The sequence below is a fragment of the Podarcis melisellensis genome (assembly GCF_964234715.1).
Source record: "Podarcis melisellensis genome assembly, chromosome: 16".
Classification (NCBI taxonomy): Eukaryota; Metazoa; Chordata; class Lepidosauria; order Squamata; family Lacertidae; genus Podarcis; species Podarcis melisellensis.
The window spans coordinates 31,279,660-31,294,657 of record NC_138533.1 but is presented as its reverse complement, the minus strand read 5'-3'; the positions used below and the strand labels follow the sequence as shown (position 1 = coordinate 31,294,657).

General features: G+C 44.4%; 1 long non-coding RNA gene across 1 annotated transcript; it reads left to right on the top strand.

Moving 5' to 3' along the window:
* Window positions 1–12,881: 12,881 nt before the first annotated feature.
* On the top strand, window positions 12,882–14,292 carry LOC309359393. The gene is made up of 2 exons (XR_014163834.1): window positions 12,882–13,167; window positions 13,556–14,292. It is a non-coding gene; the product is annotated as an uncharacterized lncRNA (long non-coding RNA).
* The last annotated feature ends 706 nt before the right edge of the window (window positions 14,293–14,998 follow it).

Sequence of the window (14,998 nt, the reverse complement as noted above, 5' to 3'; positions counted from 1 at the left end):
GGATAGCCATGTTCAAATTTATAAAAGGATGTCACATAGAGGAGGGAGAAAGGTTGTTTTCTGCTGCTCCAGAGAAGCGGACACGGAGCAATGGATCCAAACTACAAGAAAGAAGATTCCACCTAAACATTAGGAAGAACTTCCTGACAGTAAGAGCTGTTCGACAGTGGAATTTGCTGCCAAGGAGTGTGGTGGAGTCTCCTTCTTTGGAGGTCTTTAAGCAGAGGCTTGACAACCATATGTCAGGAGTGCTCTGATGGTGTTTCCTGCTTGGCAGGGGGTTGGACTCGATGGCCCTGGTGGTCTCTTCCAACTCTATGATTCTATGATTCAGTGTTGAGAAGAGGATCCTACTCCTGGCAGGCACTAAGTAAATAGCAAGCTTTGACTTGGAGCTTCATTCCCACTGCTGATCTCAGTAGCTCTCAACATTAACAGACAAACTCACTGACCTCCGTGGCTCCTTGTCAGGCTGAAACATGAGTCATTCCCAGAGTGTGTGCTGTGAAATCCTGTGCACACTTCCCTGGGAGTAGGTCCACAGTGCAACTCAACTTCTGGGGAGATGCATATAGAATCGTACCGAAAATCATTTAAGCAGCAGCTATCAGAAGTTTGGAAAATGTTGGTTTATGGCGATAGCGTATGGAAATAGCACGGAGATGAAAATAGAGATTGTGGAGACCTTGAAGTCCAATCTTCAGTTCCTGGGGCAGTAACACAAGATGGCTGCCCCTTTGCTTGAATGTATAGGGGGAGGTACACAGAAAGATAGAGTTGCCTCTTACATTCATCGGGGAGGCCCACTTGTAACAAATCACTGCCCCCCTGAATTCACTGGGAAGGATGGGGTACAAATTTAGCAAATAATCATAAAATAATAAAATGTATTGGGGCATGCAGGAGGATCAGGTAGCTTGGTTCTGTGGAAAGTCATGTTACTTTTATAGTTACTATGTGAGATATTATTTCTTTGTCGAAAAGACCGAGGAAATCTGAATCTCAATGCAGGGATGCACAACAGGGATCTCAATTCCTCAGTTCTTTTACCTGTGAAATGGGAAGGACAACCCCAGAGTCGTTCGCGACTGGACTTAACTGTCAGGGGTTCTTTACCTTTACCTTTTTAAAAGCACTGCACACTGCCATGCGATGTGAAAGTGCTCCATCTTATCAATGGTCACAGCTCCTGAAATGAATGGATGGCTCCAATGATCCATTTGCTGCCTTCCTTCAAACATTAACATTTGTGTATGTTCTAAGATGTTTAAAATAGTCAAAAAGATGACAGCTTTTAATTCCTCTGAATTTGATATCTACTTTAGATTTTTAAAGGCTGGCTCCCAAAGTTATTTCGGGTGAAATAGATGGATTTAGGCCCATTGCTTGGCCGAATGTTAATCACACACACTCACACTTCAGTGGAAACGGCATGCAGCCGAGCAGCTCACATTCGGAGCATCAACACAGAAAGGAACAGGAAGAAAGCAACACAAATATTTTGATGGAAGTGTCTTAGGAAAGCGATTTTAAATCATGGACACCTAGGTTCTGAAAATGGTATTGCCTGTATTGGTGTGAGGGATGGGGTCCCATGGCACAAATTCCATGTGGTCCCAGTGCAAAGGAAAAGAGCTAAGATCTTCTCCCTTACTATAATGTCCAAACAAGATGGGATGGGGAAGAAGAATGATAGGTTTGTAAAGAGTCTTCAATAATTTTGCCAAGGAAATTCTTATGGTTCAGGGCCTCATGCTATTAGCCTTTCTTGTACAGGGAGATCCTTTATGAAATGCATTCAGGCCCATCAAACAAATCTGTACTGAGATACACATACTGTATCACCATTTTTATTGCTGGAACTGCTCTGAATCTGACTTCAGGAAGAACGTGTTTTAACTACAGTGTCCTGGAATAGACACTCTGCATTGGGAAAGAAGGGAACTGAGTTCCCTCCCATTTTCCACTTTCCTGATGTTCCAAACGACCAGTACCCTGGAGTTATGATTTGTGTTGTTGTCAGGATTCTAACTGGCCTGTAACTGACCTAAGAATTCTGCAGAGCAGTTGCTGCTGTGGCTGACTGGCTGCTCAGGCGAACGTCAGCTCAGTGCCCAACAGCTCAGTCTTCTTGAGGCTCAGGAACACCTAGCAAATAGCTGCTCTGTTCCTGGCACGCTGGACTCTAGCTGAGGAAGGCATTTCACGTAAGTTTATGGATTAAACCTTCCTCACTATGCCATCAGGTGTGTTTATGCTCAGTGGAAAAGGATAGCTGCAGTAGCAGATAGCAGAACAGCGAATCATGAGCAGCTCCCATCCACAACAGGTTGCTGAGGTTCTGGCCATTTTCACAGGAACAATGCAAGAGTATATTAAATCAGTAGCAGTGTGCTGGAAGAAAGTATGAGTGTCAGCTTCTCTGGATCAGATGTCTATACCTAACCAGGCGGTGGGAGAGAGCAGGAACTCTTTCTTTTGCTGCTTCTTTCTTTGCATGGAAGGAAGAATGCAGGAGGGAGGGTGTCCTTCAATGACTTGACATACTTGTTATTCCCTCTCTCACTGCATGTTGTCTTCTCTTTTGTTTCCAGGATGTCTGCCAAGGTCTCCCCTGCTCCCCTCCTCTCCAAACCCCCCATGCGGGTGAAAGAAGGCTCCCTGGTGGTCAGGTGGCTGAGATTAGTTTCCGGCCTCCAATTATCCGCATTCCTTATGGATATTTTGGCCTTGCCGATGTGCATTGCCTCAACAGCCGTTGTCAACTGGCGAGTGTGGCGTGTGGACAACATCAAAGGAATAGGGTCTGGAAACATCTGGATAGGAATCTGGCAGGTCTGTTTTTGGAAAGACCATTCTAACGACGGCAAGTCTTTTTGGCATTGTGAAAATCTCAATGAGCAACATCCAACCCTCCCAATGGAAATTTTTATTGCACAGGATTTAATGGCCCTAGCTTCCATCATGAATTCAGCGGCCCTAGGATTAATTTTGTTTGCCTTATACAACGTGTTCAAGCCCAGAAAACATGAGGATTTTGTGTTAACCTTTTTTAGGCTTGCAGCTCTCCTGAACTTAGGTGCAGGGATACTCGTCCTGATTTCCGTGACATGGAACATGTCTGCTGTCTTACAAAATGAGGAAATTGTCTTCCCAGAAGCTTTTGAACTGCCTCAAATTCCCAGTGAGCAGCATATTGGACCTTCTATTTATCTAGGCTATATCGCTGCGGGTTTCCAGCTGCTGAGTGCAGCATTGGTTGGGATGGAGAGATGTTGCATCAGGACCACCGCAACAGATACATCTCAAATGGCAACTGTAATAGTGATTACCCCAGGAAGTGCAGTGAAAAGCGAGAGTCTAACTATTTGTTCGAAGTGTGGTTCTCTGCTGGACCTGGTAATTCAAGAGAAATCCTCCGCAGTGGAGATGGAGGAAACCCATACGGAAGATCTTGTCATTCCAGAGGAATCCTGCGCGGTTGAGATGGAGGAAAGCTGGGCAAGTGATCTTGTCATTCCAGAGGAATCCTGCGCGGTTGAGATGGAGGAAAGCTGTGCAAGTGACCTTGTCATTCCGGAGGAATCCTGCGTGGTTGAGATGGAGGAAAGCTGGGCAAGTGATCTTGTCATTCCGGAGGAATCCTGCGTGGTTGAGATGGAGGAAAGCTGTGCAAGTGATCTTGTCATTCCGGAGGAATCCTGCGTGGTTGAGATGGAGGAAAGCTGGGCAAGTGATCTTGTCATTCCAGAGGAATCCTGCGTGGTTGAGATGGAGGAAAGCCATACACCCCAAAGGTGACCTGAAGGACATCAAAGCCCACCTGATGTCCCCAAACATACGATTATATATGTGATTCCCTAAAACAGGGAGTCATAAACTATCAGATTCAGATCCACGCAGATCGCTCCATACATGCATGGATCTGCGTGGATCAGGATCTTATAGTTTTGTTTTGGGACTTCAGGTGGGCTTTGATGTCCTTCAGGTGAGGAAGCCTCCTTTTTATGACTAGTATTTATTTATTTATTTATTTATTTATTTATTTATGATTTTGTTGATCTACAAAAGTGTGCAATGTCTCTCTCTCTCATGTTCCCCCCCCCATGTAACATTTTTACAAATCATTTTCATTTGTTGAGACATTAGGAAGCAAAGGGGAAAGAGGTGGAGGGGGGAGGGAAAGATGGGTGGGGGTGGGGTCGGGTGGCGATTTTTCTATTTTACTTCCTATATGTAGGGTTTGGTGTCAGGGTTGTTTGTGCAGGTTCTTTGCTGTTCGCTTGTGTTCCTTTGGTGGTGAGAGAGGTTGGGGTTGGCCTAGGGTGTGGTTATTCATACTGTGTGTGAGGGGAGCACCCTGTTGCAACAGCTTTAATAAAGATCAGGCTTACTAGCTGCCTTCCTTCCCAATATTCTCTGGTTGGCCTCTGTTATTTTCTCCTACCGATAGAGAACCTAAAAAGAGGACTCTGTATGGGCTCTTGGGTACCCCATAAGGGGAAAAGAGCAGGTTTTTCCTTATAAGAAATAATAAACATGCTCATATCAAAACAAGATTCTGAAAATAAGACAATTTTGCTTCTGATGGTAAAAGGTATATAAAGGACCCCTAAGTCCAGTCGAATTCGTCTATGGGGTGCAGCGTTCATCTTTGCTTACGGCAGAGGGATCTGGCATTTGTTGACAATCCAGTGGTACCTCGGGTTAAGAACTTAATTTGTTCCAGAAGTTTGTTCTTAACCTGAAACTGTTCTTAACCTGAGGTACCACTTTAGTTAATGGGGCCTTCCACTGCTGCTGTCACACCGCCGCCGCACAATTTCTGCTCTCATCATGAAGCAAAGTTCTTAACCCAAGGTACTATTTCTGGGTTAGCGGAGTCTGTAACCCGGAGCGTCTGTACCCCAGGTACCACTGTATTGCCTTTGATGGACAGCAGCTACTCAAAATGGGTCAGGCACCACAACACATTTGCTAGAGTGTTTTTCAAAGAAAACCAATGTTCAGCACTTTGGGGTTCACCTTTCCTTTCTTTTTCTTTTTCTGTTTCATGATGCCCAGCCAACACAAAGAAAGTAGGAACATGTAAATCTAGTAAGTCTACAGGAGTTGTAAACTTTGAATTGAAGCAAAATGATGGTATTTGCTTTTGTTATGCCCAAACTTGTGAGTTGTTTTAGGCTTCCATTTGGGGTTAGTTTTGTTTTTGCCTCTGAAATGCATCTCTGGCTTGAAGCAGTCTTCTAACTTGAAGAAAGGTCCTCTGGAAAATAGGGGTGGGGTTTGTAGCCCCCCCCCCCCGCTCCTGGACACCACACTTCAACTATTTCCATTCCTACAGCAGGAAATATAAAATCAAAACTGCTTTTAAATCGTGAGTCATAGGAAAAGAGGAAGCTGCCTTATACTCAAGTCAGATTACTGGTTCATCTACCTCAGTGTTACGTAAACTGACTGGAAGCAGCTCTCCAGGATTTCAGAAACATAAAAATACAAAACAAGAACACAAAATACAATGATACCTCGGTTTAAGAACTTAAATTCATTCTGGAGATGTTCTTAACCTGAAACTGTTCTTAATCTAAGGTACCACTTTAGCTAATGGGGCCTGTAACCTGAAGCGTCTGTAACCTGAAGCATCTGCAACCCGAGGTACCACTGTACATACTTAAACAAGAACAAAAACTCCAATAGGGATCTTCTACATACTGTGATAGCCTGGGGGGGACCCCCTAAACTCTAGAAATTAATAAATGATAGGATTTTGATTATTTGAGGTGTGAAGGGAGAAACGTAAACTGCAGAGGAATTCCTGGGCTTGGAAGGTTGCCAGGGTAACTGGGTGTGAGGTGTCAGGAAAATAAAGTTTTGAGCAGGGGTTGCTAGGAGTAAGAAGGTCTAGGATCCATCTTTAGGCAGGCTAGCTGAAGGCTGGCTGGGAGAGATGTATTGGACTCGGGCTGCATATTCCTCACTCCAGAAAGAATAACAGGAATTGTGGTTTACCCCTCACAGAGCTTCAATTCTCAGCACCCTCAATGAACCAGTACTCAAAACTGGAACATTTTCAGCTATCACAGTGGAAACAGAAAACGCAGATACTGGAAGTCTCTGAAAAACTAAAGACAAGGCATTAGCTTGAAAAGGACAAGAGGATAACTTTATGACAGGACATCATTTTTTATTGCACACACAACGGATTATCATTCACAGTGGCACCCACCCACCTCACTTGCACCTGACAACTTTGGGACAATGTTTTCCTATAAGGACCCTGTGTTTGGAGGGTATGGAGTGGGAAGTGCATAATGTTGGATGGGGAGGGGGGGATAGAAAAATCTATTAAAGATATTTAAAAACAACAACACAAAGCAATGCATGGCCATTGAGTAGGGGAGGCCAGGCGCTCCTGCACATTTAAACAGCTGCATAGAAAAGCGAATTGCTGCCCTTCGAACCGCACCTTCTGAAATTCCCTTTTCTACACCACTACTAAAAGCCCTGTCCTCTTATGCATCTGGCTCCCTAAACACTGAACCGCTCCTATTCTGCGATTCCCCCACCCGTGCCAAAAAAACAAATCAAAAACAAAAGAAAGTTTTAGACCAGTTATCTGGTACCAGGCGGGGTAGCAGAAACTCAAACATCACAAAACCACCCAGAGCAACTTCCCTCCCGGCGGGTCCGACCACATAAACCGTCCGCCGCCGTGTGCGTAGCGGTGGTGGGGAAACACCGATTCCCTTTGATCTTGTCATTCCAGAGGAATCCTGCGCGGTTGAGATGGAGGAAAGCCATACACCGCAAAGGTCACCTGAAGGACATCAAAGCCCACCTGATGTCACTAAACATACGATTATATATGTGATTCCCTAAAACAGGGAGTCATAAACTATCAGATTCAGATCCACGCAGATCCATGCATGTATGGAGTGATCATAAAAAAGAGGCTTCCTCAACTGAAGGACATCAAACCCCACCTGAAGTCCCAAAACAAAACTATAAGATCCTGATCCACGCAGATCCATGCATGTATGGAGTGATCTGCGTGGATCAGGATCTTATAGTTTTGTTTTGGGACTTCAGGTGGGGTTTGATGGCCTTCAGTTGAGGAAGCCTCTTTTTTATGACTAGTATCTATTTATCTATTTATTAAAGATTTTGTTGATTTACAAAAGTGTGCAATGTCTCTCTCTCATGTTTTCTCCCCCCATGTAACATTTTTACAAATCATTTTCATTTGTTAAGACATTAGGAAGCAAAGGGGAAAGAGGTGGAGGGGGGAGAAGATGGGTTGGGTGGGGTTGCGTGGCGATTTTTTTGGGCTGCATCAATAGGAGTATAGCATCTAGATCAAGGGAAGTAATAGTGTCACTGTATTCTGCTCTGGTCAAACCTCACCTGGAGTACTGTGTCCAGTTCTGGGCACCACAGTTCAAGAAGGACACTGACAAACTGGAACGTGTCCAGAGGAGGGCAACCAAAATGGTCAAAGGCCTGGAAACGATGCCTTATGAGGAACGGCTAAGGGAGCTGGGCATGTTTAGCCTGGAGAAGAGGAGGTTAAGGGGTGATGTGATAGCCATGTTCAAATATATAAAAGGATGTCACATAGAGGAGGGAGAAAGGTTGTTTTCTGCTGCTCCAGAGAAGCGGACACGGAGCAATGGATCCAAACTACGAGAAAGAAGATTCCACCTAAACATTAGGAAGAACTTCCTGACAGTAAGAGCTGTTTGACAGTGGAATTTGCTGCCAAGGAGTGTGGTGGAGTCTCCTTCTTTGGAGGTCTTTAAGCAGTTCCTGGGGCAGTAACACAAGATGGCTGCCCCCTTTGCTTGAATGTATAGGGGGAGGTACACAGAAAGATAGAGTTGCCTCTTACATTCATCGGGGAGGCCCACTTGTAACAAATCACTGCCCCCCTGAATTCACGGGGAAGGATGGTGTACAAATTGAGCAAATAATCATAAAATAATAAAATGTATTGGGGCATGCAGGAGGATCAGGTAGCTTGGTTCTGTTGAAAGTCATGTTACTTTTATAGTTACTATGTGAGATATTATTTCTTTGTCGAAAAGACCGAGGAAATCTGAATCTCAATGCAGGATTGCACAACAGGGATCTCAATTCCTCAGTTCTTTTACCTGTGAAATGGGAAGGACAAAGTTCATTAGCCCTTTTCACACTGATAACTGCTAATTGTATTAGCAAGCCCCACTTGTTTTGTGACATTTCATCAAAGCATGCTTGTTCTGTTTCTCCCCCTTTATATCTTTGCCTATGAGGACTGAAGTACAATTATTTCACCTGCTGTTCGCAGCAGTGATGGGGCTAAAGGGGCACAAAGGTTTCAGGATTCAAATTAACAAACAGAAAACCAAGGTGTTGGAAAAAAATCTAACAAATGAGGAGAAAGATAGGTTTCAGAGTGAAACTGGGTTGGAAATAGCAAAAAAGGTTAAGTACCTGGGGGTAAATTTAACATCTAAAAATGCGAATTTATTTAAAGACAATTATGAAAAATGCTGGTCAGAAGTAAAAAAAGATCTAGATATATGGTCTAGGCTGAAACTTTCCTTGTTAGGCCGAATTGCTGTTATCAAGATGAATGTCTTGCCAAGAATGTTGTTCTTATTTCAGACGTTGCAGATCCTAGACAAAATGGACTGCTTCAAGAAGTGGCAGAAAGATATATCCAAATTTGTCTGGCAGGGCAAAAAGCCCAGAATAAAATTCAAGATTTTAACTGATGCAAAAGATAGAGGGGGCTTCGCCCTGCCAGACTTAAGACTTTATTATGAATCAGCAGCATTTTGCTGGCTGAAGCAATGGCTACTTCTGGAAGATACAGACATTTTGGATCTGGAAGGATATGATAATAGTTTTGGTTGGCATGCATATTTGTGGTATGACAAGGTAAAGGTGTATAAAAGCTTTAAAAACCATATTGTCAGGAAAGCATTGTATAATGTTTGGAATAGATATAAGGACCTATTGGAAAGTAAAACCCCCAGGTGGTTGTCACCAATGGAAGCGAAAGCAGTGAAAAAAACTTAACATGGACTCTAATTGGCCTAAATATTGTGAAATTTTAGAATATGATGGTGAAAAATTGAAGCTTCAAAGTTTTGAGAAGCTAAAGCATAAAGTTCGAGATTGGCTACATTATCGTCAGATAAATGAGACATTTAAGCAGGACAGGAAACTTGGTTTTCAGAAGGAGAGGTCAAAGTTAGAAACGGAATTGTTAGAATCCAATACTAAGAATTTGTCTAAAATGTATAATTTGCTGCTGAAATGGAACACACAGGATGAAACGGTGAAATCAGCTATGATTAAATGGGCACAGGACATCGGTCATGATATTATGTTTGCTGACTGGGAACAGTTATGGACCACCGGTATTAAATTTACGGCATGTAGTGCCTTGAAAGAGAACATAATGAAAATGATCTATAGGTGGTACATGACCCCAGTCAAACTTGCAAAGATCTACCATTTGCCCAATAATAAATGCTGGAAATGTAATGAGACTGAAGGCACTTTTTATCATCTTTGGTGGACCTGCCCAAAGATTAAGGCCTACCGGGAAATGATCTATAATGAAATTAAGAAAGTCCTTAAGCGGACATTTGCAAAGAAACCGGAGGCTTTTCTCTTGGGCATGGTCGGCCAATTGGTACCAAAGAAGGATAAGACATTTTTTATGTATGCAACCACAGCAGCAAGAATTCTGTTGGCAAAGTATTGGAAGATGCAAGAACTACCTACTCTGGAAGAATGGCAGTCGAAGGTGACGGAATATATGGGATTGGCAGAGATGACCGGCAGAATCCGTGACCAGAGGAAAGAGACAGTGGAAGAGGACTGGAGGAAATTTAAAATATATCTCAAAAATTATTGTAAAATTGTGGACTGATAAGATGTCAAGGGGTAAGAAAGAAAGAATTACAGCTGTTGATCTTAAACTTTAAGTAAATTTAAAAGGGATTTGATTAAAAATCGACTGAAGAGTTGCTCAAAAAAATGGCAAAATAAGGATGTGGCGAAGGGAAGGTATGGGGAAGTCAAATTTTTGTTGTATGTTTTTGATGTTTGTGTTTTGTTTTGTATTGTCTCTTATATGTGTAAAAAACCAATAAAAATATTATAAAAAAAATAAATAAAGGGGCACAAAAAGGAGGGCTCTGCTGTCTCTGCCGCCACCACGCACTCCTGACATCAGGAAAAGGGAGATAGGTAGGCATTGGGCTCTGTGCTGGCACCTGGGCCTTGGCACATGTCCAGCTGGACCACTGACACTGGGGCTAACTGATGCAGTTACTGCATTAGCAGTCAACCCGGCTAATTTGGAAGACGACATTTTCAAGGCAGAGCTTTCTATTGCTATCTTCCAGTAGACCGCTTTCTAGCGGGAAGGTAAACGGCGTTTCCGTGTGCAGCTCTGGCTTGCCAGAGCAGCGATATCACGCTGGCCACGTGACCCGGAAGTGTCTCCGGACAGCGCTGGCCCCTGGCCTCTTGAGTGAGATGGGCGCACAACCCCAGAGTCTGGCAAGACTGGCCCGTACGGGCAGGGGTACCTTTACCTTTACCTTCCAGTAGATGGTGCCATCTACTGGAAAGTGCGTGAAAGCATAATGACCATTGTATGTGAAGGTAGAATTCACAAGGCAGTAAAGGGGCTCGTGCAGTTGCTTTTTAATATATATATATATATATATATAGAATGAAATTAAGCACTCATCCTGATTTGCTTGCACAAAATTTATGTGGAGGTTAGATGACGCCAACTCTATTTAGCATTCATTCTGATTTGCTTCTGGGTTCCACCATCAGGAATTTACCCTATACTTTTTACTGCATTGCCCTGTCACTCCCCTAACTGCAAATAAGTCCTTTAAAAAAGTGGATTTGTTGCACCAGAGAGTGCTTTAAATTGGGCAAAGTGACATGGTCAGCATGCAACTGAATCGCTCCTGCAAAACAGTGACCACAGTCCCTTCCTCTCACAATTGGCCTGCCAATCATGATTGAAAACTTATCACTGCCTTTGCTTGTGAATTAACCTACATGCAGGGAGCGGCCTTCACGCCTCACAGTGGGGTGATGTTCCTTCAGCCTCATGAGGAGCCTCTTCAGTAGGGCTGGTGAGAGTGGGCCTTGCCCCCTAGGCCAGGTGAAAAGGGCCTTGTGAGGAGCAGCCTTCACACTCACAGCCAGGCAATTTTATTTCATACCACACCATATGGCAGCCATTGTTTGCTATCCAACATGGCAGCTATTTGTGTTTTGCTATTTTCTCATTGGGGCAAATCTCATGAGCAATACGTCCAAATGTGTTTTTACGCTTGGGGGGCTGCTGCGTCGCTTGTTCCTGAACCTTTTCTTCTTTCCAAATGCCCTGAAGATCCATTGCGCACCTTGACTTGCATCAAACCTCCTCTCTCTTATTTGCTCAGTGAACCAGACGGGGAGAAGGAGGAATGAAGAGAACGGAGGTCCCTGTCAAGAGAATGGCCAAGATCTCCTCAGGTGAGGATGAAAGGGGAGGCAGGGAAAAGCAAAGAGCCCCTGAAAACATCCCCAAACTCGGGAAGAACTTGTCGGCCAAACCCCTGCACAGAAGTGTATCTGCATGAAGACGGTCAGCACTTTTCTATTGCATGGGTGTCACTGAGCAGAGTTTTCAATGGAGATGGTGTATCCTGATTATGTGGGGGAAACAGAACGGGAGAGCATTTGGGTGTGGATGATGTCATGCAGATACAGAACTGGACTTGCGTCTTTGACGGGGTGAGCTCCCGTTGCTCGGTCCCAGTTGCTGCCAACCTAGCAGTTCCAAACCACGTCAAAGTGCAAGTAGATAAATAGGTACTGCTCCGGCCAGACAGGAAACGGCGTTTCTGTGCGCTGCTCTGGTTTTGCCAGAAGCGGCTTAGTCATGCTGGCCACATGACCCGGAAAAACTGTCTGTGGACAAACGTCAGCTCCCTCGGACAGTGAAGCCAGATGAGTGGCACAACCCCAGAGTCGTTCGCGACTGGACTTAACTGTCAGGGGTTCTTTACCTTTACCTTTTTAAAAGCACTGCACACTGCCATGCGATGTGAAAGTGCTCCATCTTATCAATGGTCACAACTCCTGAAATGAATGGATGGCTCCAATGACCCATTTACTGCCTTCCTTCAAACATTAAAATTTGTGTATGTTCTAAGATGTTTAAAATAGTCAAAAAGATGACAGCTTTTAATTCCTCTGAATTTGATATCTACTTTAGATTTTTAAAGGCTGGCTCCCAAAGTTATTTCGGGTGAAATAGATGGATTTAGGCCCATTGCTTGGCCGAATGTTAATCACACACACTCACACTTCAGTGGAAACGGCATGCAGCCGAGCAGCTCACATTCGGAGCATCAACACAGAAAGGAACAGGAAGGAAGCAACACAAATATTTTGATGGAAGTGTCTTAGGAAAGCGATTTTAAATCATGGACACCTAGGTTCTGAAAATGGTATTGCCTGTATTGGTGTGAGGGATGGGGTCCCATGGCACAAATTCCATGTGGTCCCAGTGCAAAGGAAAAGAGCTAAGATCTTCTCCCTTACTATAATGCCCAAACAAGAGGGATGGGGAAGAAGAATGATAGGTTTGTAAGGAGTCTTCAATAATTTTGCCAAGGAAATTCTTATGGTTCAGGGCCTCATGCTATTAGCCTTTCTTGTACAGGGAGATCCTTTATGAAATGCATTCAGGCCCATCAAACAAATCTGTACTGAGATACACATACTGTATCACCATTTTTATTGCTGGAACTGCTCTGAATCTGACTTCAGGAAGAACGCGTTTTAACTTCAGTGTCCTGGAATAGACACTCTGCATTGGGAAAGAAGGGAACTGAGTTCCCTCCCATTTTCCACTTTCCTGATGTTCCAAACGACCAGTACCCTGGAGTTATGATTTGTGTTGTTGTCAGGATTCTAACTGGCCTGTAACTGACCTAAGAATTCTGCAGAGCAGTTGCTGCTGTGGCTGGCTGGCTGCTCAGGCGAACGTCAGCTCAGTGGCCAACAGCTCAGTCTTCTTGAGGCTCAGGAACACCTAGCAAATAGCTGCTCTGTTCCTGGCACGCTAGACTCTAGCTGAGGAAGGCATTTCACGTAAGTTTATGGATTAAACCTTCCTCACTATGCCATCAGGTGTGTTTATGCTCAGTGGAAAAGGATAGCTGCTGTAGCAGATAGCAGAACAGCAAATCATGAGCAGCTTCCCATCCACAACAGGTTGCTGAGGTTCTGGCCATTTTCACAGGAACAATGCAAGAGTATATTAAATCAGTAGCAGTGTGCTGGAAGAAAGTATGAGTGTCAGCTTCTGTGGATCAGATGTCTATACCTAACCAGGGGGTGGGAGAGAGCAGGAACTCTTTCTTTTGCTGCTTCTTTCTGTGCATGGAAGGAAGAATGCAGGAGGGAGGGTGTCCTTCAATGACTTGACATACTTGTTATTCCCTCTCTCACTGCATGTTGTCTTCTCTTTTGTTTCCAGGATGTCTGCCAAGGTCTCCCCTGCTCCCCTCCTCTCCAAACCCCCCATGCGGGTGAAAGAAGGCTCCCTGGTGGTCAGGTGGCTGAGATTAGTGTCCGGCCTCCAATTATCCGCATTCCTAATGGATATTTTGGCCTTGCCGATGTGCATTGCCTCAACAGCCGTTGTCAACTGGCGAGTGTGGCGTGTGGACAACATCAAAGGAATAGGGTCTGGAAACATCTGCATAGGAATCTGGCAGGTCTGTTTTTGGAAAGACCATTCTAACGACGGCAAGTCTTTTTGGCATTGTGAAAATCTCAATGAGCAACATCCAACCCTCCCAATGGAAATTTTTATTGCACAGGATTTAATGGCCCTAGCTTCCATCATGAATTCAGCGGCCCTAGGATTAATTTTGTTTGCCTTATACAACGTGTTCAAGCCCAGAAAACATGAGGATTTTGTGTTAACCTTTTTTAGACTTGCAGCTCTCCTGAACTTAGGTGCAGGGATACTCGTCCTGATTTCCGTGACATGGAACATGTCTGCTGTCTTACAAAATGAGGAAATTGTCTTCCCAGAAGCTTTTGAATTGCCTCAAATTCCCAGTGAGCAGCATATTGGACCTTCTATTTATCTAGGCTATATCGCTGCGGGTTTCCAGCTGCTGAGTGCAGCATTGGTTGGGATGGAGAGATGTTGCATCAGGACCACCGCAACAGATACATCTCAAATAGCAACTGTAGTAGTGATTACCCCAGGAAGTGCAGTGAAAAGCGAGAGTCTAACTATTTGTTCGAAGTGTGGTTCTCTGCTGGACCTGGTAATTCAAGAGAAATCCTCCGCAGTGGAGATGGAGGAAACCCATACAGAAGATCTTGTCATTCCAGAGGAATCCTGCGCGGTTGAGATGGAGGAAAGCTGTGCAAGTGATCTTGTCATTCCAGAGGAATCCTGCGTGGTTGAGATGGAGGAAAGCTGGGCAAGTGACCTTGTCATTCCGGAGGAATCCTGCGTGGTTGAGATGGAGGAAAGCTGGGCAAGTGATCTTGTCATTCCGGAGGAATCCTGCGTGGTTGAGATGGAGGAACGCTGGGCAAGTGATCTTGTCATTCCGGAGGAATCCTGCGTGGTTGAGATGGAGGAAAGCTGGGCAAGTGATCTTGTCATTCCAGAGGAATCCTGCGTGGTTGAGATGGAGGAAAGCTGTGCAAGTGATCTTGTCATTCCAGAGGAATCCTGCGCAGTTAAGATGGAGGAAAGCTGGGCAAGTGATCTTGTCATTCCGGAGGAATCCTGCTTGGTTGAGATGGAGGAAAGCTGGGCAAGTGATCTTGTCATTCCGGAGGAATCCTGCGTGGTTGAGATGGAGGAAAGCCATACACCCCAAAGGTGACCTGAAGGACATCAAAGCCCACCTGATGTCCCCAAACATACGATTATATATGTGATTCCCTAAAA